Genomic DNA, 26,038 nt, shown 5'->3' on the forward strand with positions numbered 1-26,038 from the left:
TTTGTCAGCTTGGCCATCTGTCAGGCACTAAGTATCAAAAGCAGGCTTCATGGAAGATAGTTAACTACTAAAGAGTTAAATATAGGACATTTTTGTAGTGTGAAAATTAAATCTGGGAAAGAGAAATGCATTTCACAGAAAGAGCACAGTCAAAATCAGAAAACAATCATGATAGTTAATGTCATCATTAAAAGATCTTCCCTATCCCTTTCCCCTTCCTCATTTCTGTAATTTCATACACGTGCTAGTCCAAGGCACCTCACCACTCACCTCATCAGCTACAGAAAATTATTTTGAAAATTTTGTTCCCTTTGTCCCCTTCACTCCTCCTGCAAATAAACACTTCCATTGCAAGGAACCTTTGGATTTATAGAGAGGATATTTAAAGACTCTCCTCACCTAACGCTGCTCCCACTGAAGTCAGCAGGAGTGTTACCAATTTCAGTAGCAGGAAACTTAAATCTGCGACAAGCACTTCTGAAAAGTACCATCCATCCGAACATCTCAAATAACCTCACATTCAACGTCAGTGCTGTGAAGCACTCCAGCCAAGTACACCAATCATTCCAGAAGCAGGGAAGAGCGAACTTGAGTTAACTGTCCAAGGTCACTGCAATTCAGTTACCAGCCTATGAACTGCGCCCACGGGGAGACAGCACCCCACTCTAACCGTTACTGTCAATACTGAGCTCTTCATGCCCCGATTTCTAGCTTCTCATTCAATCACTTGTTCTGTAACAATTTTTAATGCATACTTCATTAAATTATTATGTGTTTTGCAGTGCACTGCAGCTTCTGTGGAAAAAGACTGAGCTAGATCAGAGCTCAATGGTACACAATTGCTTGGCCAACCTCTGGGCACTGGTAAACTACTTCCAGATGCTACAGGAGTGGGAAAAATCTTTAAAATGTATTAAAAATTTTTTACACAGAAAAGGAACAAACACACCACTGATTTTATACAACTGCAAGCAGCACAATATTAAAAAAAAAGGAAAGGGGAATATATTTATATTTTAATGTTAATAAGAGACTGTAAAAAAGTCTGCCAACCTTTAGTGCAAACAGTTCAGAAAGTTCCCTCAAACCATTTCAGCTGTGGTTTCATAGAAGACAGCCTCTAGAAAAATCTTTACATTCTTGAGAGCACAGTGATGGAAGCCACAGCCTGACATAAATTAGTAAAACTGCACAAAACTGAAATAATGAGTAAGGGCTGCAGCAAGTATGTTTGCTTCATACAAATCTAACACTGAACTTAAAAGTGCAAGATGCTGAAGTGTCAGGGTACTGCAAAATTACAGTATTGTAAAATTACAATTATAAGAAGATTTCAGACATATGTTCTGGCCTACATTTAATCCCTCCCTCCAATTACTTTAATATGTAGAACTGCAGTTAGCAATGCTTTTATTAAAATTAAACTGCCTTTCTTTGTAGATTCCAAGACATTCCCAAAACAGTATTAAAGAAAATCAATGCAGAGTTCCTTCAGCACCTCTACTGTTTTTACGTTCTTTATTCACAATATTAATTGAATTCAAGTTTTAGATTAAATTTATTCCCAGTGGCAGTGAAGTTTGAGGAATGGGAAATATGCAACAATTATACAACAGGAAACGTCTAAGTGTTCTGCTGTGACTTCCTTCCCACACACCCACTCCCAGACACTGCCTTAAAAAAAAACCACCCCAAAACTTGTAACGAATGCAGCAAATCGTCTAGTAGTCACTAGCAGGAATACAGCAGTTCATTGCAGCATGGCTTTCTATTTTTAAAAAAAAAGAAACCAGCTTTTGCCTCTCCGGTCAAACTGACTAAACATCTTTCAGGTCAGATACACTTTTTGGTTCCTAGAAGGGTGAAGTTCAAAAAAGAAAAAAAAAGAAAAGAAGAAAAGAAAAAAGGGAAAAGAAAGCACTGAACCCTTCTAAGCCTTTCCTCTACCCCCAGCATACAATTGCTTACCACATATCCATCTTTACTGAGTACATTTGGCACAAACAGTTGTTCAGAGCCAGGGAAATACTTCCAAGGCATTAATTTGTAAAGATTGCTGAGAAATTCTGTGAGACACTGTAAAAGGGAACCTGGAGCTGCCAGATGAGCTAATGCTCTATTTACCAGACTGGAATAGAGCTGTCTACCTTTCCCACATATGGAAATGCACTCCCTTCAGGTTTATCAGCAGTTTGCATCAGTGGTTTAAAAAGATTATTCTAATCCAGGTTAAAGAATTACTTCAGAGAACATAGGACATATTAAAACCTAGTCCGTGGCTGTGGTCCCTAATAGCACAGAATAAGTTATCACAATTTCTTCAAATAAACATACAAACGTCAAAACGATATTCACAATACTCCCATGAGTAGGTAACAGCAATGTTTTATCAGTCCTGACTTTCAAGGTAAAAGCATGTGTGAGAAGGGGAAAGAAGATGAGAACACCAGAACGCAGTTGTTTTGCATTTTCAAATTTAATTGTTTAAGCTAACACTTAGAAACTCAAAATTAAAAAAGGAATAAAGTTATGCACAAAAATCTGTGAAGAGATTTTGTACCACTGAATCACTTTTAATTGGAGCAAGAGACATTATTCAACTCCTTGTGGATGGTGCTCTGAATCAGCTGAACATTTAGCAGAAGCCAAAACGCCAAACAGCTTATTTACAAGGAAAGAAATATAAAACAAACCAGAAAACATTACTATATTTCTATACAGCTATTGTGTCTGATTACATTTTAGCTCTGACAGCCCTGTACTTCTGCACCACAACATCTAGAAGGTAAAGCCACAGACCAAGATACAGCAAAAAGCGGGCAATGGTGATCAGGGTATATGCATATGTACCTGAACAGATTAAGATTATTCATCCTGGAAGTTGCTTACAGAGTGGAAATATTATATACAAGGAAAGGAACAGGCAGCACTTGTTCTCTATTTCTCACACTACAAGGAGGCACACGCAGAAAGTACAGAAGAGCAGGCTCAAAACAAAGTTCTGTACAACACACAATCATATCTGGACCTCACTGCCACAGCAGTTTGTTGAGGTCAAAGCTGTGACTGCTTTCAAAAACAGAACTGACAAAAAAATACAGAGAATAGATCCACAGTGACAGAAAACGTGATATTCCAGATGCAACCATTTTCCTATTGGAGTTTCTAGTCTAAATTCACTCTTCTTCTAGCACATGCAGAATGATGAATTAAATCTGCCACTCCTTCCTTTCCTGAGGCTGTTATGACTGGAAATCGAAATTCCAAAGACAGAAACCATGTCAGATACAGTACCTTGTCTTAAAGTAAATTTAAAGAAAAGACTCTAGTTACATAGAAGCTCCTGACCTTTACATTAATGATTAAACAAACAAAACAAAGAAAGAAAAACAAAAGAGAGGTGATATTTTTCAAGATAGCTATTAAAATAGCAGCATAGCTAAACAGTATGCCACAATCTTTATTCTTTGACAACAGAAAAGAACACATACTAGACAAATCCTAAGAGTTAATTTACAATGATGAAAGTGAAGAGAATGCTTCCCAGTGGGAGGAAAAAAGAAGAAGAAAAAAAAGACTTTGGCCTTGTGCATACACTTCAAACTGGACCCTTGCTAGAAAGAATTCTTAAAACTGCCTCACTACAGAGAACGTTATGGAGCTACTGCAACTCATAAGCAAAGATATCTTTGAAGTCCCTTTAATGTATTCTTGTTTAACAAACATTTAGTTATTTAACATTTTATAATGAGTCACTAGAGTTTTTCCTAACTTTTTTTTTTCTTCTGTTGAGTTATAGTCACAAAGGATTTTTTTAAAACAAAGTATTAAAGTTGCCATTTCTTAGATTTGCATTAATCCCATTTATGACAAATAATATATGGTCAATATTGAATTTTAGTAAAAATTGAAGCTAGCCTAGTCGAGAGAGTAACAAGTTACTTCAGCAATACAGCTCCCACAAAGCTCTCAGCAACAGGTTCCATGTTGAGTTGAAAGTCATAGCTAGTCTCCGCTTTTGACTAAAAAACATGGTACCAGTTCTCTTCATCTGTCCTAGTATTTTAACAGCAGCCTGCAGTCCAGGCTTCCCTTCTTTTGGGCTAGTGGTCAATGGGTTGTATTCTACCTGGAAGCCAGTAAGAAGTGGATTATTGGAGGGACCTGTCCTGTTTACCATCTATATTAATGATTTGGAGGAGGCATCAGAGTGCACTGTCATCAGACTTGCAGATGACACCAAACTGGGGGGGGAACACTCAACACTGTCAAGGGCATGACCGCCATTCAGAAGGACTTAGGCTACAGGAATGGGCCAATAGGAAACTTCAGAGATTCAGCGACAACAAACGCAAAGTCCTGCATCCAGGAAGCAAATGCCCCTTACAGCACTACAGGCTGGGACTGATCAGCTGTGGAGCAGCTCTGGGGTCCTGGTGGGCAGTGAGCTGGCAGTGATCCAGTGCCCTGGCTGCACAGAAGGCCAACAGCCTCCTGTATCAGCAAGAGTGTGGCCAGTAGATCAAGGGAAGTGATTACCCCCTCTACTCTACGCTCATTAGGCTGCATCTCAAATACTGCATCCAGTTCTGGTCTCCTAAGGCAAGAAAAACATCAAACTGGAGCAAGTCCAGGGAAAGGCCATCGGGATGGTTGGGAGCTGGAGCACTTGTCCTGTGAGGAAAGGCTGACGGACTGGGGTTTGTTCAGCCTGGAGAAGAGGCAGCTTCAGAGGGATGAAACAGCAGCCTGCCCCTACCTATGCAGAAGTTTTCAAGATGACCGTGTCAAGCTCTTTGCAGGGGTGGGCATGGTGGGAGGATGAGAGAAAACAAGCCTAAGTTGAAATAATAAGATCAGACTGGATATAAGGAAAAAAAATTTCACCATGAGGACAGGCATGCGGTGGTACAAGCTAACCTGAGAAGTTGTACCTAAGTGACTCTGATCTCACAGCAGACCATGCTTTTTGCATATAAATCTGTCCTATCGCCACACTTCCAAACCATGTGTGCACATATACATACATGTGTACCCACTCCTGCCTTGCCTTTGTTTCTTGGAGCTTAGAACTCCATCATTGTGTATCTTGACTACAGAAAAATAATCTTTGTTACTTGCCTGTATCACACCAAATACTGAGGTTCCGTAACAATTTAAGTGGATCTAACCTGGCTATCACAGTTCTGCTCTTCCTCCATGCTATGTGTTCATGCCCCTTCCCTTTTATTTTGCTTGCACTCATCTGACTCCATAGTAAGCCAGTTCAAAGAAATAAACTAGTAGGAGAGATTGAATTTATTTTTTTTTAGCCAGTTTAGTTGCCTAACCAGTTCACTACTGGTACAAATGCCAATGGAAGAAGAGAGACATTGGAAGCATTTGCAGTCCCAATTCAGATTGATATGAACTACTCATGAAACAACAGAGTTCCTAACAGACACTGAACCCCTGGTTCTTGATGGAGATCATAGGCAGTATTGTAATATATGTGATTACCACTACTACTCCTTACGATTAAGCTATTAAAACAGACAGATAAGACAAAGCATGCAAAATTGGAGAGGAGCTTAACTACTCTGTGCAGTTTTTGTGTGGTGAAAGTTAGGAGGCTGATTTTGGTAGGTTGAGGATTTTTTGGACTAACAATGAACCTTAACTGGTTGTAAAGCCCTGTTTCTGAGAAAAGGAAAGAAACTGCAGAGAACAGTGTTCAACTCCTGTTGTTTTATCATAGAATTGTTTTAGGTTGGAAAAGACCTTTAAGATCATCAAGTCCAACCGTTAACCTACCACTGCCAAGTCCACTGCTAAACCACGTCCCTAAGCACCACATCTACCTGTCTTTTAAATACCTCCAGGGATGGGGACTCAACCACTTCCCTGGGCAGCCCGTTCCAGTGCCTGACTACTCTTTCAGTGAAAATTATGAAATGGAAATGCTTAGGCAATTAGCAAAATTTCTATTTATTGCAATACCTTGATCTACTAGCTACTTGAATTCCAAAGTAGAACAATGTAAACCAGTGGAGTGCCCGATCCTGCGAAGGATACACAACTTCGCAGAACAAGCCAAGAACACTTTCCATGTGCAGCCTCCTTCTACACCAAAGTCAAAGACAGCCTTGCCATTGCCTTGAACAAGGACAGAAGCAAATTTTGCATGTGATTAATACTTTAGTTACCTGACTTTTGTCATGTTTGCCAAAATAAAAACTAAAAAAATATTTTGTCCTTCTGTGAGAGGCTTTACTATTGCCATTTTGACTTTTTTTAGCCAAAACTAGTTCCTTAATGAGGCTCTAGTAAGGAGAGAGTTTAAAAGCAATTGCTAATGACACTGAAAACTACCATACTGTCTCAAATACTGAGCAGAGGCACTTTCATAGAAAAACAACACCTAAGCATAAACAATTGATTAAACAGGAATCTCCCACGCTGTATCTATCTTTTGTACTGGAAGAGGCAAGCTGCCATTATAAGCAATGTTTCAATAAATTCAGCTGACTAGAAAGCTGCAATTTCACAGACTTCTGAAATATCTTAGACACAGTATTTTTAAATGATTACTTCATAAAAATCACTTTAAGTATTTTGTTAGATGTAAAGTTTTTATACAGTTTGAGTAATGAAAAACCTCAACATTAGCTCACACAGTGGAAATACACAGTTGCTCCTTGCCAAGATAAGCACTACATCTCCATTTGCCATTTATTATTCCTTTAAACTGAATAGAGAAGGTTTGCTCTTAAGAGACAGTCCAGATACAAATCTCTACTATCCAATTACTTATGTAATCTCTTTAAACTTCTCAATGGAAGTCTCTTACTATCTCTCATAAATCAATCTACATCAGTTGCTTTTGTGAAAAATCTTTAACATAAATACTAATACTTTGAGATACTATTTTTCCTCCAATTCTACATCATATCCTTAGGTTCCTTTGGGAAATTACTTCATGTATCCTTCAAGCATTTAAAACAAAACGTAACTACCTGGAGGCTAGGCTTCTGACTCTCCTCCTATAAACATCAGTCATCTAAAACAATTTCCAGAAGTACTGGAAAGCTTACAAGTAGGCACACTGTAATTAAATAGGAGTCAAACTTCTGATCTGTTGAAAATGCCATTAGGCACCTGCATGCATTTCAATGATCTACAATATACTAAGCAAAGCAATGAAAACAAATACAAGGAAAACTAATATTCAGTCAGAATGTGTACAAGCATGCAGTTTGACCTAACAAGAGGACAAATTTCCAAGCTCATGACAGTCCATGCAATTCTTTTTTAGCTTATCTGCAGGCACTCGGCATGGCTAAAGTTCTATTTTAGAAAGTACGTGAAAAGGTTAGGGAAGAAAAAGAGGATCGTGATTATTCACAGTCCAGCAAGAAATCCGTTTTCTGCGTTTTAGACTCCGGGGATTCCATAGTAAGTTTAAGAGAAGAAGCTGGAATTTCCTGATCTGGCAGATATGACCTAGGGTGGGGGAAGGATAATTCTCAAAAGAGCTTTCAAATGTGGGCTTGGAATTTTGCCAGACAGAACAATGATTGATTTAAATCAGCCATAAAAAGAGAGATTTGATCTTCTGTCAAGTCTTTGAAATGGTAGAAGTTAAGAGGAATCATCAGTGCTGCATGCCTGTTTAATGAAAAATCCATTCTTTTACATGTAGTTCTAAACATTTTCAACACACTTGTGGGCTGATCATTTCATGCTTTCAGTTGTCAGTATACCAAGCACCTCTTTTCATGCTATGCTATAAAGAACTGAACTTTTACAGGCAAAAACAGTAAGGAAGAAAGGTAGTGTTTTGCAATAAAATAAAGCACTTGCATTCCTTCCTAAAGGTGATCTGCAATAGCCCTTCACTGACTTTTTCAGTATATGGTCATTTTATCCTCTCCCAACCCAACTCCACTGAAGAAATAGTGGAAAAACTCCGCTCTTTATTGGAAGTCCACGTGAAAGGGTCTAAGTTCTGTCTTTTTTGCTGACTTCGCTGCTTCATGCCAAAGATACAAAAAGCATTGCATTTTGCCCATCACATTTTCTCTCCTTCACCTTAGTACTTTCCCTGTGTTAAAGTCATTCTATCACTTGTATTTACAATAAACAGATTGTAACAAGGTCTCTGGTTTGGTTTACATAAACTTACATAAATAGCAATATCACTTCAAAGAACTACAGACATGCACTGAATGGTACCAGAGCAGTCTCTGGCTACCAGTGGAGCAACAGTACTGCTCATTTCTTAACATTACAGTATTTCAACAATTATTAGCGTTTCTGCATCAACACATATAGGACATTCTGTCTACAAGAGATTTCTGCCTTCAAGAATCTAATCAGAACAGCAGACCTCTTTTATTTGGAATCCTAGAATCCATAACAAAAAAAAAAAAAAAACCACACCATAAAAATCAAACATTTAGTTTCTGATAATGACATGTGGCTTCATTTGACCAGAGCCTGCAGAAGAAACACATGGCCTTGTGCAACAGAGATGGATAGAGTTTGCAAAGTAACTAACAGTGTTGTCTTCTTGTTTTTCCATGCCTGGGTCGTTCTTCCTGGTGTCCCTCTAAAGCCAGCTGCTGGGAGATACGCAAGGAAGCAGCAGAGCTTGGTGACCCTCAGCGGCAGCCAAAGAATTAGTCTGGTTGATGGAGCACGGCAATCCACTGTGCCAGCTGAAAAAAGCAGGCTAGAGCATTTTTTGATCCTTTCACTGCACTTTGGGAAGACAAAATATCTTCCTTTCACAAACCTAAGAAGTTTAATTGATATCCAAAGGACCTTTACTGTACAGACATTCACTATGCTTAGGCTACAAACAAAGTCCTTTATGGTTGGCTCAAGTGCTTGTGAATGGGTTGTAACTGAGAGTGTACTGCAGTATGGATAATTGCTTCAGACAGTAGGGACACAGGCAAAATGATCCACGTGGCATGATGCTCCTGTGATACTCACGTTAAGCAGAAACACTATTAAATCTGTTTGTCAGTAGAGCAAGGTGGTACAGAACATAGCTTGCAGAATCATGGTGCACAATGAGCTAGAGAAGGGTCAGAGAAATCCCTCAGCTGAGGTATGGGGGATGTCTGTAGCCTGCAAATTCCCCACTAATACAATACAAGGAGTGAAACACCCCAGCCCTGAATTCTATGTCTTTGTTTCCTTCTGTTTTGCTTCCTCCAGCTGCTATATGCCTCAGAAAAAGAAAGCAGAAGGGAGAAAGCAATTTCGAAGGGCAAAGGTAGCCCAAGACACAGCTAGGGCCTTCTGAACTCAGTTTTTGGGGATCTGCAGAAGGCAGGCCTGGCTAAGCATGTCCTTGTGGCCCAAGAAGCTAATGCAAACTGTACAGAGCAAATCATGCTCCTCCTGCCAGTCGCTAACAATACTAGCCGTGTTGTTAAGCTGCCGGCAAGCTAAAATGTATTGGGGACTTCAGGGCATTGAAAAACGTAGCATTCTCCTGCTGCCATCACCCTTACCTGCCTTTCATTTATTCCATACTATTCATACAGATGGAGTGATATATTTGAACAGGCTAAGACCCACTCTTTCCATCACACTCCTGTCTTCTGCTTATTCACTTGAGCTATTTTCTGAATGAAAAGAGAAAAGATCAAATGCTAGGAACAGAGGGCACACAGGACACGGCAACTGAAGCTGGGAACTGCTGTTGATAAAAATCTGAGAGGAATTTATGGAGATTACAGACAGTATTTGATTGGTTAAATATTTCTAGTGATAGGCACACCTCTCAATGCTATCTAGAGGACAACAATTACATTTCACAGGAATTTCTACAGCATTGTTTCTTTTTATTCATTCGTCTGCTTTTTCCCCCCAGAAAATGTTCAAAGTGTTCCATTTTCAAAACTGAAACCTAGATTTTCCTGTTGCCTTGGGTTACGGCAGTTCAGGAAACAGGCCTGGGATGTTCAGGTACCCCTTTGTCTCATTCATTCAAGGAAGATGGCTTTTCAATAGCACCAAGTCATTCTGAGCCAGGAAAGGAACTGGAATCCAATTCTTTCACATTCCAGACCAGTACCCTGACTAACAAGCTACAAAATCTTCCCAGTCTTTTACACTCCCAAAAGGGCCTCTGACAAACACTTTTCATCAAAACAGAAGAATAGAACATTTTATACAGACTTATCAACACTGCAACTTCTGGAAAAAAAAAAAAACAACTGTTTATTCAAAATATTTCAACGAACTTCAGCTGTCACTTTGTCTTATGACATTCATTTTCTCTCTTTTCTTCTTCCTGTCTTGCTAGTGACAGTCCAATGAAACATCCACCTGTGGAAAAACATGTAGCACACTACTGCCATATTGGTATTTTCAATAAAGTATTAAAACAGTATTGCTTTTGTACACCACTGTTATGGATGTCACTTGGAGCTTTCCCTATGAGTTAAAATTAAATTAAAGAGTTTCCAGTCCGTCAGCAACTATTAGTACAATAATTATTCATTATATAATTTACAGCTTCCAGTGGAAGAATAATGCAAAATAAGCAGCATCTTTATAATTTTTTTAAAGAAGCATCTCTGTATACCTTAACTCAAAACGATACACTTTTTTTAAACAAGAAAAAAATTAAAGATAGAATTACTGTTCTTCCTAAAATTGCAAGAATCTAAGAAACAAAAACTATGCAGTACAAAGAAGATTAGAAAATGCTAGGATCATCAAGAACCCCATGTAATTTAAAGGCAACTTCAAGATAGCCCCCAATCAAACCAAATATGCAGCCAGCAGGCCAATTCGTTCAAGTATTCATCCACAGGTAGTAATTTAAAAAACAATCACAGTGGCGAATAAAAGCTGTTATGATCTATGAAGTACAGCAAGGGGCCATTCAGGAGAGTTGTTTTCAATCATCCATCTCTGAAAGTGCCTTCTGGAACAAACTTTAAAACACTGTCCCTTCTGAAGTCACATTTGAAGGAACAGACAAAAAACATAACTAGATGCTTCTAGTATATTTAGTAGTAGTAACTTTAACATTACACTGCAAATAACGTAGCCCCCACAGAAGTATCTTTAATAAACGAATCACTAGATGTAATACACATTTTCCCCCTCAAAATCTAAAATTCAAGTTATTAGAAGTACATGCTAACTCCTGGGTGTTGGAGATCTATTCCGATACCACACAGAGCAGAGCTGGTCTTCAAAGTGAGAAAGAAATTTAATTTCTATGCTTTTGCTTGTAGGATTGATAGCTAGAGCAAAATGAAGCCTTAGATAATTTTTTATAGACACTACTGAAGTGGACAGTGGTTGAGTTAATGTCATTATACTGCAAGACACCACTAGTAACCTCCCACTACCCTCATAATTCCCATTCCAACATAGCATATTTTAGTTTCCTTGTCCTGCAGCAGCTTGATCATCGCCTAATTTTTTTTCATTAAAGGCACAGGTGTTTGGGATTAAAGACTTTATGTGAGAGTATGGTAATAAGTGCTTTTCCTGAATTTAAAACAGATTACATCAACGCATTACTTGTCTGAAACTAGTCTTTTTTCCAAAATGTGACGTTTCATTAATTTGATGATCTAACCCTAATAAAGCCACATTTACCCACATATGCCCGGTAAATAATGAAGGAAAAGCCAGTTACAAAATCGTGCAATGTTTGCTTTTAGTAATAGCAGGCTTGTCTTTCCCAGAAAACCCTTTTTTCCCCCTTTTTTTTAAAAAAAAAAAAAAAAAGATAATCATGGAATAACATACGTGGGAAAGAACCTCTGAAGGTCATCTGGTCCAACGTCCTGCCCAGTGCAGGACAACTCTGAAGGCAGACCATGTTGCTCTGAGTCATGCCCACAACCACTCAGGGCAACCTGATCTAGTGTTTGCCCACAAATCCCCGTCTGTGCTGCCAGCTTTTTTTTGATTCCGTAAATCATTGTGATTCCATTTGCAATTATTTTTAAAACTCTTCTGGGATACAGATTATATATTGGCCGATCCGTTCCAACATAATGAACAGTATAAATTCTATCTCCATGTTAAAACACTGTGGTTTCTATTTAAAAAAAAAAAAAAAAATTCATTTTCATCGGTTGCCTGCTGTTACTTTCACATACTTCAACATCTGTATGGAAGATCAAAACCAGTATTCATTGGTACACATTCTGTACCTAATTTATCCTTAGTCTCCACACCATCCAGAGATTGTGCTTCCTCAAGACGAAGTCTTCAGTACCCAAGCTAGTTGAAGGAAGATGATCCATCTTTTCAAAATAAAACCAAAGGAGATAAATTCACTTTTCAACGATGCAGTAGTACTATTTTGTTGGGATATGACCTTTAATGGGATATTTTTTTTCATCTTTACTCTTGCTGCTTTTAAGCCTTTCTACTCTGGTTCACAGCAAAGTTGCACAAACAGCTGTGTAGTACAACTGAAGGAGGGGTGTCAAACAAAAGGTGGAGAGGGAAACATCTTCAGCCTTTACTAGCACAAAATTTTATTCATGAAATCAAAACTTCAGTGTCTGCTAGTCTCATTTCTCTCTTTCTTAAATTCATCTGAGCAGACCACCCAAACTGAGAAGTGTCAGCTGAATACTGCCCCAATTGTATCATATCATGAACCATTTTATTCTCTGAAAGAAACTCAAAAATGTTTTCACGTGAAAATAAAATATATCTCAACCAGATAGGCAGAACTGAAATACAGTAATGCACTAATTTGTTTCTCTGAAATAGAAGAGTAAACATGGATTTTTTTAAAATTCTGGGCTTGCTTCTTTAAAAAAAAAAAAAATCAAAAGAAACTGACTGTTAATTATCACATAGATTCTCTGCCCACTCTCCTCTCTTCCAACTTCCAACTTCAGTCCAATCTCTGAATGCTGACTTCTGGATCAGTTGGGCCAAAAGAGAGCTATGACCTGCTCTGGTCAGGACTACAGTTCAGGCGACTGTGGGCCTAGGTTTCTAGGGTATGTCCTGACATATACTTCTGTTTAGATGCAACCATTCTTAAGTCAGGGTCAAACCTCATCTTGGCATTAGGAGCCACTGTAGGAAGGAGAAGCTGTAGAAAAGATTAGTATAAAATCTCCATCCCTCTAACTCTCTTATCAAGAGTATAAAAACAGCTAGTTCAACTTTTGCTAGACATCAGAGTATTCACATGACATGAAAGGCTGAAGAAGAAAGCGATGGAAGAAAAGTTTATCAACATTCTGCAGTGGAATACCTCCAATCAGAGCTTGCGATCTAGCACAAAGAATACATCTACAGGGGAAAAAAAAAAAAAGTATCAGGTTTTACAAGTTCCTCTGTTTACAATATAGTTTTGTCAATAAAGCATCTGCACAGGTGACTTCCTGCAGAGAGATGAATTCCATGTATTGGTCTAAAAGGCTGAGAAGAAGTAATGTCTTCCTTTAAGCTTATTGTCCTTCAAAATTTTTGCAAGTATCCAATCATCTTATGTTTAAAGTTAAGTACTAAGTTCTTATGTAGTTTTTCATGTAATCGAAATACCCCCATCAGGACATCACCATCATCAAGGCCACATGAAACCTTTCATGATATCTGAATGTTACTGTGTTCATCACTAGTGCAACATCAGCTTTACACATCACTACATGTCTCAAACAGATGGGTACTATTCACACCTAAGAAAAAAAGAGAGCATTCAGATAAAGTTGTAACTCTGGCCATTTTAAAAAGCTTTTCAAATAAAGTATTACAAAATAGCTATTAATGAGATCTTATTCCCAAAATCTGTTAGAAACCTACTAGCTCGATAAGCAATGACAGTACTGCCACAAGGAGGGTCCTCTGATAAATACTGTCACCCCTCAACACCAGACACCTGCAGCAAAAGTGTTTCACAAGAACTTCAGGCAGCTGGCTGAAGCTGCTTAACCATCTAGTACACCTGCCAAATCTAGAATAAAATAAAAAATGAAGTGTTGATTATGGGAACACTACTTTGTTTTTTCCTTTTTTTTTTTTAAATATACTCTTCATACATATTTAAAACACTAGCCACATTAGGCACCACAACTATGACCAGAAAGAACATGCAACTTTTCAGCAAAACCTGAGTGGCAAAAAAAAGGACATGAAATATCAAGTATAGGAGGTTCTAAAGATTTTTAGACAAACCCCTTAACTGTTCTACATTTGTCCTCAAAACTTGTTTTCTTGCCAAAATCTTGCACCTGGAAAAATAAAGTTTTGATGGCTTTCATGTATTCTGAGCAAATGGGCCAGCCAGGTTCTGAATGCAAATCAGCAACTTGCCACAGCACAGAAGTCCGTGGCTCATTTTAGATCGTTGTAAGCCATGCTAGCAAGTGAGGCAGAACAAACAAACAAGAACATAAACAAGAACCAAAAAGCATAATCCATATCACCATAATAACTTGTTTTGCTATGAGCAATTCACCTTCTAGACCACAGTATCATTAATTTAGCTAACACAGCAGCGTAACCAATTAACAACTCCTTAGCAAACCTCAAACTTTAGTTCACTGAAGTCTTTCTCCCAGAGAGTAGATATAAAAAGAGAGCCTAGGGATTACAAATAACAGAGGAAAGACAGAAAAGAACACGAAAAGCTCAGAAACTTGAACAAATCATCTGTTTACTGTGTAAGTTCCTGCGTATTAAGCCTTACTGCAGTAGTAAACCACTGATCACACTAGCCTGACTAAAAGGCTTACAGTGTTTGTGCGCTTAGCTGCATCCCATAATTTCTGTAGTCATTTGAACACTATTTCAGGAATGTCCTGTAGAGGTCTCAGATGATTTTTCACATCCATAGCATTCTACTGTTCACGAGAACGATTGTAAATGTGTTAACAGTTCATTTCAAGCATTGCAATACTCACAACATGACAGAAAGAGGTCTTTACTCCTTGTCAGATTGCTATCTTGAACTGCATCCTCTTACGTACAATCATTTACTACTCAATGCTTCAGCAAAATATATTTTAAATATTTAATACTTCCATTCCAAATGAGTCTTCTTCATGCTGTAACCCACTAAAGCACCACCTCAGCCTGCCACTTCTGTGCAAAACAAAGCTGGCAACTGCAAAAGAATGTGAGAAATATGAAAAGCTTTGGCAAGACTCCTACTGTCCAGGAACATTAAGATACAGAAACACAGGAGACCTCGATTTCTGGGGCTTCTCTACAGGTCTACGTTCCAATCCAGTAAATTAAAGTGAACACTATTATTTACTTCAGAAGGGTGAAATTCAAGTCAGACCCTCAGAGATCACATCATCTGAGCACTATCCTGTTTTCTCTATTTCATTCCAACTCTACGGACATTCCAATCCCAGTTTTGGCAGTTTGTCACTGTTCGCTCTGGAATTTAGTACTGAATAGTTTTGTGCCTTAAACTCGTACCATAGCTTATTTTGCAAATCTCTCCGAGAGAAATCCATAGCACTCCAAACTAGAATTGTTCACCACGGCACGATTCCATCCAAACTAAAAAGGGGGAGGTAAGTGCAAGTCTTTGCACTAAAAGTCTCAAGCAACAAAAAACCAAAATACCATTTAGGTCAGATCCTGCAGATGATAAAACTGTCCATTACTAGGAATGTGATTGAAATGAATGCAATGCCTCAGAAAAAATACTATCACACATAATATTTGCAAGGTCATACTTGCAAACTTATCACAAATTGCTGGACAAGATGGCATGTGTTAAAAGACAGCCACTGACAGAATGAGCTGAAAAGGACTTGGTTTTTCTTTTTGGTAACATGTGAACACACTGAGAGCGCATTGTATAGGTCTTGGGAATATGGGTGTCAGATTTGGATGGACAGTGGGCTGAGGTACACCTGGGAATACATCCCCAAGAATACACAAAAAGCATAATTAAGTCCCATATAGTCTTTAAGGCAGAACCATGACCTAACTTCTGACAAAGTTTTAACAACAAATTAAGAACAGAAGTAATGTGTTAATATGTTCCTACCCAGCCATCACTTCCTAAAGAAAATAGGCTACTAAGCTCCTAAACTTCTGAAGGTTTTTGAGTTTCTCACAGGATGCTTGCCATCTCTCTTTAAAAATAATAAAAACCTTAAACTACATTATTTGGAGCTGTACCAAGAAACAAGGTATACAAAGACACCTCGAGCTGGGTATTCAGTGTAACTCAAGACAGCCAAAATGTTTTAAAATTTAAACCAAACCCCAATTAACAACACACATTTGACAAGAGAAGTACAAGTACACTTGAGTGGTGGATGATTTACGGAATAGAAATGTCACTTAGCTCACAAGGAAATTTTGTATCATACTCATCTCAGATAAAAACACCAAAGATTAAGTATAGGTCAAAGGAGCTTTATAAGCAACAGTAACCACAAACTATTTCACAGAAGCAAAGTCCATTAGATTCCATTACATGTCCCACTCTCCCCATTGCCCTCCCAAAAGCAACCAAGCAAAGCATTCAAATGTTCCCTCCCTAGTTCAGCTCCCAGGTACTCCAGCCTTACTGGGCTATACATCTTTCTCCATGACAACTGGTCTCCACTGGATCTTTGTGGAACAGAAGCCAAAACCAGCACCCCCCGGTCAGGCTCTGCATCAGTCAGGCTACAATGAGGACAGCAGCATGGACCTAGAGGTTCTGCACAGCCAGAACAGCTCATGAACATGAATCAAATCACAGGATGAGACTATAATCATTTGCTAAATAACAGCATTTAAAAAATCTAGTTCATAAATCTGAATCATCTCTTTCTCTGATGCACAGTAATTCTTTATCAACCAACTGAAATTTTGCACATGGTTATTTCTAAGAGGAATTAAGAGTTTTCATAGAGACATTTTGTTAACAACACTGAGGAGGCAGAAAGTTGTAAGTCTACATAAACATTTTTAGCATAATCAAGGAAATCTGAATTAAGAATGAAGGGACTAGGCTTTGAATAGTCGTACTCTTTCTTGGTCAGATCATCAGGCTGTGAGACAGGCGTTTCTGGACTAGACTACACAGTTTAACAATTGATGGTATTAAACAAAGGAAAAAACCTGTCCCGTTGTTTCCTCATCAAGAACAAATAAATGTCTTTCTCTGACAATTTTCTGCAATCCACCACAGACAGCGAGCACAGTTACAATGCCCGCTTTTTCAGCTGAAGCGTGCCATACCTCCTCTTCTGGAAGCATTAGAGAACCACATAACAAATCACCCTGTCCTCTGATGACCAGAAGCGTTCCAGAGAGTGACAGGCAGAAGCGACCAGAACTGTTCCTCCACAGTGTGATCCCAATAAATACACTGCCATGCAGCTGTACGACAGGGGACACCTGCAGTTTGGTCAAACCCTGTTACTTGGCAAGATGCTACTAAGACATACGCCTGCCACATAGCTAATAGGGAGCCACCCTTCATCATGCGTTGGGCTATTTACTGCCCTATGGCATGACGTACTTGTACAAAATCTGCAGAATATCAAAAGTTCATTTGCCACGTGATTAAATACCTGCATTTTTGTCAAACATTCCCAGCTCTATGAGGGAGGTGAGCTCTTAAGAGCAAAGGGCAAGGCATTGAATCAGAGTAAGAATTCTTCACAGGTCAGATATATAGGCCATAAGATATGCTTATCTTGACAAGACTACAGTTTAGCACTTAAAAGTACTTTAAAAAGAAACAATAGGTGTGTAAAGTACTGTTCCTTCATTAACAACACAAGAAAGTTGCTAATACAAAGAGACTGTCCTAGCAGGATTTAGTTAAAATACAGATTCTTCTAGATCTTTTCCTCTGTACTAAAAGTAAAAAAAAAAAAAAAAAAAAAAAAAAAATCGGTATTTCTAGACACTGAAAGCCTGATTATCAGAACAAACAGCATTTTATGGAAGGCATTCCAGTAAAGTTGTTCTTTGTTTTTCAAATAAAGATTGAAGTTTGATTTAATAAATTAAGAAAAATAGCACAGACATACCAAAGCAGGTCCAGCATACAGTATTGTATAGCACACAGCAAGAGTATGCAGAAATTTGCTGTCCCAAGACAATACATCTTTACCTACCCAAACAATTACTTTGAATACAATATGCATTCAGAGTTGATGAGATAAAGTTGCCTTTCTTCAAGTACAAACAGTATCCAAGTTCAAAGGATAGCATCTGATCTTGTTCTAGGAGAGGCAAATGATTGTTTCAGTTGACAGAATACATTCATACCACTGGCAGACTGCCTCTAGCCCAGAAGTCCTAATCAACCAAAAAATTCCAAAAACAAATTAGCCTTAAAAAAGTACACTTAAAGAAGGGGGGGGGGGGGGCAATCTCTCCCCCAAGAAGCCCTTTCATTACCTTTTAAAAACAAGAGCCAGACATTTAATTCATCAGGTAGGAATTTCACCATCACTAATGGTTTTGCACAGGAAAAAGTCACTGGGAAGAGCAACAGTATTCAGCAACACTCAATATGTGCTATTTAAAAAGACCCAAACCTTACACCCACAAAGCAAAACCCTACAAAATACTCAAGCAACACAAAAGGGAAACTGTAACTACTGTATCACTCCCCTTTTCAGCCACTAGCTGCTCCTTCCAAATGAAGGACAAGTCAATTTGTCCACACAGATGACTCCCTCAAATACATGAAGACAAATGGCTCCAGTTTGCTTCACACAATAAAACATTCAAAATCTTGAATTACACCATCATTCTGGTGAGATACTTTGCAGCAAAGTCTAAAACACATTTTATGAATAATTAGGGAAAAAAAATGCACCAAAGTCAAAGAATTTCTGACCTACTTTCATACACAGTAGAAATTAGCTATTCATAAGTATATTGTCAACAGCAGCACATTCCCAGAAAACAGGATCTAATTCTGCAACCGTGCAATGACAAGTTTCTCTTCAACAAGAGCTCCACAGTAACAAACATTTTAAAAGTCTGTAAAAAGTTTGTAACATCATCAAGGTTTCTTAGCGACAGAAAACATGTTTAGGATCAAGATGTCTGTGACAGTTGTGCTGCTGGTTCACAGCAAAGCAAAGGTGAACACAAAGACACACACAGGAAAACAATGGAGAAACCCAACAAAAGAGATGGACACGTAAGACGACAGTTCCATAGCAGCTAGGATTGATCTGCATCTTGGTTTCTACAGCACCACTCTCCCCTTTTGCTCCCAGCTCTGGACTTGCCTCCTGCCTCACACCAGCACTAGTATCCATGCAGTGACACAACAAGCTCATTCTGCTGGAAAACTACCCTAAAAACAAGGCGTTTCATTTTAGCCAAATCATCTCCCAGAGTCAGTATACTATTTGGTGGCAGGAGAGGGACAAGTAAACAAAACCATGACAGTCCAGACTCAGCGGGCTGCGTTACCCCTCTAGAACCTTTTCCACTTCCCTTGAAGGTCGTCGTAATAAGAATTTACACATCTTGGCATAACAGTTGTGGAATCTCAGCATAGCTCCTATTCATGCCTTTCTGAAAATGTGTCACTGTGGAAATATTACTGTATGTTGGTCCATTTTCGATCTTTTCCATTACTTCCATGAGTATTCGTCTAGTTTCTAGTCATGTGTGTAATATAAACATTGTGAAATGTCAAATACTTATAACATTTTTTAGGCTAAAAAGAAAAAAGTAACAAGAAAACCAAAATAAAACCTATTTCACAAAATTCAACTTGTCTCTAGATGTTATGAACATTAGTAAGTGGAAGCAGAGAAATAGTCTTATCTTATGCTAATGACCCTAATAACATGTTCAAAGCATAGAATTTTAACCAAAGGGTTGAACACAAGTTATTTAACTGGAGAAAAACAGGAACTCCTAATGTAATCTGTACAAATCTCTAAAGCTGCAAATAATTTGTCCTATTTGATCTCTATATTGACCTGTACCTGTAGAAATGAAAACTTCTTTCACAGCTATTACTTCAAAGTAAAGCCAGTTCCCCTTCTCTGAAAAGATAAGATAGTTCTGAAGGATTCCTTCTTTTAGCCATATTGTAGTAGGACATCACCTAGCCATATTGTAGTAGGACATCACCTCTAGCAAACAGCTCAGCTCCATTCATTTGAGAAAAGGTCTATTTTCCTTCATGTGTACAACTTCTCATTAAGGCTTACGTTGTGCATGACAACTACAGTAAAGCTATCTTGTAAGTCAAGATAGGTTTTAATCGAAATAGCCCCAGTAGGCAAGTACTGCAGACATAGGTCTGGAGAAACCACAGTCTAGACCACTTGCCCCACTTTACATATCAGACCACAGCCCTTGGCTTTAACCAGCGGTACATACTTTGCACACATAAGCAAATACTCCGTAGCATTTCCTGACTTGTTAACTTCACATGCTCCGAGATGAAAGATATAGTGCAGGCCTATCACTCCCAGAGAAATAAAGAATAAAAGTGTTATCTCAGAGTTACCATAGTCATTTTCACTAATGCTAAAATCAACAACACATAGCCCCAAGCAAATGACAGACTGGTTAAAATACCCACACACACAATCACTATGTATTTTAACGCTGTCTGATGCTATCACAGCTATATTAGCACTGTAATATTAGAATTCTACTTTACACTGGATAAACAAATGAAGGTGTCAGAAGTTCAGACACAGCTAGTCTCTCATTGCGAGTTCAGTACTTGCATCACGGGTTTTATTTTGAATAAATATACATCAATTAAGTAAAAGCAGTTCCCAACCTGTCACTGAAACCGGAATGAGATACCAGACAGTTTCACAGGGAATATGCACATTCCTGAGCATACAAGGAGACAGGAACAAATCATCTGGAGTTAGGATAAAAACCAGCAAATGATACTACAGGATGAAACAAGGCAGAAAAAGATATTTGGGGAAAAAAATCATTGTCCTATCTCACTAGAGGATTATTGCAAGCTGTACACCTGTGATTGTCATCAAATGATACTCTACTGATTTTCCAAAATAGGCAGGTGACTATTTCTTAAGGTGAGAATTTCATAAGGTATGTTGAGGAAATCATTTAACAGCTCCACACCACCACAAATGTAAAAGCCCAACTCGCTCCTCAGCTACTAGCAAACAAGGGAGATGCAAGGGAAAACAGAAAGGGAATGAGAAAGGGAACCTTTCAATGACAGTTTGCCATTAAATTCATTCTTAGCAAGCAGCAGCCTAAAGAAAGGGTTTATCAGGTAGTTGCTCTAGTTGTACCTTAAATCAGCAATGTTAACATTTGCACTTAAAACAGAATTAAGATCCATCCCTTTCAAAACGTAATGACTAACACCTCAATTTAACATCATTATTCTTCAAAGGACAGACGAATCATACTCCTATTTCTTGCCTAAATTTTGTTCCCTCCCAGCCACCCAGAAGTTTTAACATTTCAGAAGGTTTTCTTATTTGAGCTGAAGTCCTGCAATCACCATTTCACACAGAACTGTACTTGCCTCAGACACCAGCCACTTCAGATTGTACAAGTTACTCATTTCTCACAGCACAGCTTACTTCCATGCAAAAAAGAATTGATTCAAATGTATTTTCCAATCTCTGATGATGCCTCCCATCATACTATTCCCTTTTCTGCTTGCCTCTTATTTGTTACCTTTAACTTTTATCCGCATAGTATTTTATACGCCTCCTATTTCTCCAAGTCTCCACTGCGACTAGAAGCCTTCTACCAAGCACCCCTGAGCTACGGTAATGCCCAGGAAACAGAAAGGACAAAAGTCCCCCTGCTCAAGTAACTACAACATCAGTACCTTCCCTCTTCACAGCCTCTGCTGTTCACGGAACAAGAGAAAGCAAGTTCCAGTGAAAAAGTAAGGAACAAAGTGCCCTTCTTTTTTAAGGAAAAAGGGCACGCAACATTTCATTGCTGAAACCTAATAAAGGTTCTAATTCAGCCAAATCTTGCACAAGTTACAGAATTCCATGATAAAAATTGTAGTGTTTTCACCTCCCTGAAAGATGAAAGCAGCAATGGAAACTGCATTCCCTCTCCACATCAGCACGAAGAAAACTCTTTCACAATCTCTTAACTCATAAAGTTCTCTGGTTTCTGCACATCCAATGTTTCTCAAGAACTTCCTTGGTTATATAGTTAGCAAGTACTCTAGAAACATTCTAGCAAAAGTATACTACAAAGTATTTGAAATGTACAAATATATTTTAAACAGATTTTTCTCCTCAGTGGAAAGAGAGAAGGAGACAGGAAAAAAAAGGATAGTTTTGTTTTCATAGCAGCTCACTCCTTACCACTCTGACAAGAGTGCAGATAAACACTTAAATAAAGATCACTTGCAGCTTCAGAATTTGTGATGTGGAACTCATTTTAGGCAAGCTATTAAAAAAAAAAAAACAACACCAAAACCAACATTTTGAGTCAGTGGTGATCAGTAGTGAAGCATGGACTATTTCTACTATGTAGAAACCAAGATATGAGAAGCCCTGCATTCCTGGTGAGAAACCCAAACGTCATCCAACTGCTGAGGATTTGAGGGTACTGAGATTCCCATCTCCTATGCTGCTCCTCCTTGGTGCTCTACTCTGTTGCTTCCACTGAGGACTATAACAAACATGAGGCCTACTTAAAATGTGTTGAATGATGGAAAAAACAAAAAATTTTCCTTCTCAAATTTCTGTCTCCACCCCAAGCCCCTCTTAATTGTCTATCAGAAAAAAAACCACATCGACACCTTACTGTAACTCAGTATCCCAGGAACTTGGAAGAGTTTCAAGGGAACTTCAAAGATGAGTATGAATTCCTCTAACCCTTTCTCACCTTTTCATCTGGCTCATCCTCTTCAGTCCATAGTTGTCTTTTTATAACTTTGTCACATAGTAGCAGGATACAATTGATATTTTGGGGTATTTCCCTTCTTACAACAAACCAGTTTCAGACAAACTGTCAAGATCAGTGTAGCTTGGAAGAGTCATAAACAAAGAAATAACATCTATATACTTAGCGAGTGAAAATGTTACTACAACTCCCACATTCTTGCCTTTAAGTTTCTCTTTCTCACACTTTATATCTTAAAGTGCCCTCTCTTTTGGGCCACCAGTCTTCAAAACAAATCAACACGGTACCCTAAGTGTTTGGAGAGAAAAATCACTGTTGAATAGCGCAGAACATTAGAAACCCCTGATGAACAGAGCAATTCAAATAGCTTCCACAACACTCCTAAAACACAACAAGCCAAGTCACTCTTGCCCTTACAAGTGTGAGCTTCTCTAACGTCAATGGGATTACTCAGATAAATGAAGTAGGCAAAACTGAAAACTGAGCCCCAAGCTTGAAGCTGATGTGAGGTTTTCTTCACAGCTGTACACAAGGCCATCATTATATTAACAGACCTGCACCATATAAACAGTAACAAATACATGTACTATCAGAACAGCCTAGAAAAGCACAAGAGAAAAAGCATCATTATATTTAAAAAAACAAAAAAAGCACACAGAATTTTCCAAGAAGCTTTGAAATACAGCGTTTTCAACTGTCAGCTTATTTCTAGACATGAATATTTTAAACTAGTAACAAAGAGGTTCCTAATTGTGCTCAAATACACCTGGCAACCCACAGACATATGGCTGATGTCTCACAGCGCTAGTCTTCAGTATTTGTATCTTCTAAATCAAAGACAATAAAAATTATTTTAAAACACCAAGCGTGACTTTTCTACGTAATCATCCAGGGAATGCAGTGTAACAGCAGCAGAAGGAATATCGTCCATAAAAACTTACCTATTCTACACCTGCTTTACCAATGAAAGATTTTAGAAGCCCATGTATGAGAATATTCCACAAGTAAATTATGAAAACCTTATGACCTCCATCAGAGAAAACAGCTGGGGAAAAAAAAAAGTCCTAAAGTATCATCAAACAAGGGAATATGTTTTCAGTCTTTCTGTAGAATCCATTACCTTCATTTTGACAATTTAAGAAAAGTTTTAGAAACAGCATGAATCCAGATTGTATTGTATTGAGGAACTTGGAAGATCACTTTTCAGTTTTTCTGACAGCAAGCCCTAACTATGTCCTGTATAGTTTCCGAACATATATTCTCTAAATACCTGGAAGATATAATGCAATCTAGAGCAAAGTCATCACAGGACTTCCACGTATTTCTTATTCACTTTTCCAAACCAGGTCATCAATACAAATACAGATTGTAAATATGGATATTGTAAACACAAATACTGTAAGCTGCACATTAAATGGACTTGTCAGTCTCTCTTCTGTGCATGCAATTCAGCTTCACAGTTGAGCCATGTGTACTAAAGCTTGGATTCTCTCAAGCACCTAGGGCAAAAATCTCTCTGTTTGTTTTGCATGACTGACATAGGTTAACAATTATTTCAAACACCACTCTTTCTGAACAAGGTCTTTACTTCCTTAGTTCTCATTACAGATTATCAAGTCTCAGGGCTTGATTTCTTTCACCTGTAATCAAGAGATTAATGAAACAATATTTATCCTATTCTTATAGAATGGCAAACACACAAGTGTTACTCATTTAACTGTCTACTCTGTTAACGAGATTAATGAGAGTGAAGACTCAAATTTTACCACCAAATATGAATATTCTTGAACTTCTCAGGACTACAGAATGGGTAAAAAAAAATTTTAAATTAGTGTACTCGTGAGGTGGTATTATGAGTACACTCAAACGTCACATTTTGCTTTACCTCAATCATACCATCTTGTATTCTGCTTTGCAAACACAAATTCGAAGTCTAAAAAACTAAACAAAACTTCAAGTCCACTATTTCTAGAGACAGTAAAAACATAAGTTGTTATTGTCTGCGGTAAAAAAAATACTCAACCACCTGAGAAGGCCAGGTGTAATAAATAACACTGTCCTGTATGCCTCAACACCTCACTAATATTTACAAGGTATTTAACGTGTTTTGAAGTACAAAGGAATTTAAGTATTCAGTTTGCCACTACTGGAATTTGCTGTTATAGCAAGTAGGACAGAGAAGTAGGCCTAACACAGCATATGATGCTTGTCAAAACTTTCCCTGTGCAACTTAGAGGCAGCAAGCTTCGTCACAACTACCTTTTCTAATTTCACCAGAGAAATACAAACCAAGGCCTTCATTTATAATTCAGTGCAGCTTGTTCCATAAATTTATAATGTCTTTTAAAAGTTTTTGATAATTAGACTGCACTATTTTCAATAGCAACATTGTATTTCATAATACACACACAGTTTTGGTTTTTCAGTTACTTTTCAGGACCACTTTAGTCTAAACACACGTTTTACGGTAGGTATCTTGGGCGCCTATCACCCAGCTATTAAAAACAGCCATTGAAGCCTAGCCAAAGAGCCAGAATCCCTCCCCAGCTGAAAGCCCTGCCCTGGGGACTCCGGGGCAAGAAGCCTCTGAGCTGGCTCCCTGCTCACCGAAGCGCTTTCAAAGGAGGTTTGCCGATTTACAGCGCTTAGACCTGGAAAGGGCAGCAAACACCCGGGGCACCGGCTGGCGGGGGGCTGAGAGGATTTGGGCTTGCTGAGGCCTAGCGAGCACACGAGGCCTCCTGCAGCCCCAGCTCCTTCTCCGCCAGCAGCCCGGACCCCTCCGGACGGGCGGGCCGGGCCGGCCGCGGGGCAGGCGGTCCCGGAGGGGGGGGCCACGGGAGGGACAGGCGGCCGGGACGCCCCGCCGGCCGGGAGGGAGGCGGCCCCGCACGGCGGCGCCCGGGGGAGAGGGATGGCGAGGAGCCAGCGCCTCCGCTTCGGGAGGGACTCGCAAACTTCGGTACCTGCCGGGAACTCCCCGAACGCCAGCGACCCCCGTCGCCTGCGGGAAGAGCTCTACAGGCTTCCCCCCAACATCCACTCGCCCAACGGGCTTCAACGCGGGCTGTACCCATGCCGATGGCAAGGAGGGCACGGCGTGCCCGGCCGCGAACGGGGGCGGCTCCTGCCCTCCCCCCGCTCCCCCCCTCCCGAGCGGGGCACCCCCGGCGCACCCCCCGCCCGTCCCTCCGCGGCGGAGCTGCCCCGGCGGCCAGGGGCCCGG

The 26,038-nt window shown here is 39.2% G+C and overlaps 2 protein-coding genes across 2 annotated transcripts in view; one reads left to right on the forward strand and one right to left on the reverse strand.

Annotated features, from left to right (window-relative positions):
- WWC2 (WW and C2 domain containing 2) overlaps nt 1-26,038 on the reverse strand; it is a 104,613-nt gene that overhangs the window by 78,116 nt on the left and 459 nt on the right. The window lies entirely within an intron of this gene.
- DCTD (dCMP deaminase) overlaps nt 25,759-26,038 on the forward strand; it is a 59,711-nt gene continuing 59,431 nt past the window's right edge. The window contains exon 1 of the mRNA XM_087736414.1: nt 25,759-25,774. The gene's annotated coding sequence lies outside the window, so the exon portion shown is untranslated. The remainder of the gene's footprint in view (nt 25,775-26,038) is intronic.

The sequence above is a fragment of the Nipponia nippon genome, unplaced genomic scaffold (genome assembly GCF_047370975.1).
Source record: "Nipponia nippon isolate SJK-2023a ecotype South Korea unplaced genomic scaffold, ASM4737097v1 scaffold_6, whole genome shotgun sequence".
Taxonomy (NCBI): Eukaryota; Metazoa; Chordata; class Aves; order Pelecaniformes; family Threskiornithidae; genus Nipponia; species Nipponia nippon.